At 43.6% G+C, this 730-nt stretch overlaps 1 pseudogene; it reads right to left on the bottom strand.

Moving 5' to 3' along the window:
• Positions 1-404: 404 nt before the first annotated feature.
• LOC108804522 overlaps positions 405-730 on the bottom strand; it is a 2,392-nt pseudogene continuing 2,066 nt past the window's right edge.

The raw sequence follows: 730 nt of genomic DNA, 5'->3' as shown, positions 1-730 counted from the left end.
TCCTTCATTAACTGAGCCTTTTTCAGCTTAAGGCCCACATTTCTAATCAGTGTCAGGAGCTCATTCAACAGGGCATAGTGCTGTTCTTTCGTTTCTGTTTGCAACAGAACATCGTCCACATACTGAATGATACAGTCTGGTTCCGAAAGCGGCTTCAGAATGTCAACCATACAGATGTGGAAGTATGTCGAACTGGATTTGAACCCCTGTGGCAACCTGCAACTTAGGAGAATTTGTTTGCCAGTAGGATTCTTCTCTAGGTTGATATTAGTTAAACCGACGGCTGCTCCCGTATCCAAAAGTATGTTTGTGCGATGGCCCCCTACCGCCCCTTGGATACGTGGTCTGCCTCCTTTGTCCCCTTGAAGATGACATACTAGGGACAAAACCGGGGCCTGACATCCCTATGCTTTACAATAAGGATTGGTTGGAGGTGGGATTCTAAATTCCTCCGGGATGTTTGTCATCCGTTTTTCTATATTCTGTAGTTCTTTTAAAAGAGAACCATATAATGTAACATCAGGTACTTTGCTCCGTCCTGCTGTCACCTTATCTGATCCCGGTTTCTGCTGTTCTTTCCTATAAAGAACCTTTTTATCTCCTGCGGATCTTCTAGCCATTTTACAGTCTTTCATTAAATGTCCTGTATTTCCACACCTATAGCATTTACCTCCAAATCTAGCCTTTGCCTCATTCCTAATAATTTCAGAGATTCTCCTGTGAGGCCTGT

This window comes from Nanorana parkeri, unplaced genomic scaffold (genome assembly GCF_000935625.1).
Source record: "Nanorana parkeri isolate BGI_ZX_2015 unplaced genomic scaffold, ASM93562v1 scaffold64, whole genome shotgun sequence".
In the NCBI taxonomy this organism is placed as follows: Eukaryota; Metazoa; Chordata; class Amphibia; order Anura; family Dicroglossidae; genus Nanorana; species Nanorana parkeri.
This window is presented reverse-complemented; position numbering and strand designations above follow the sequence as displayed.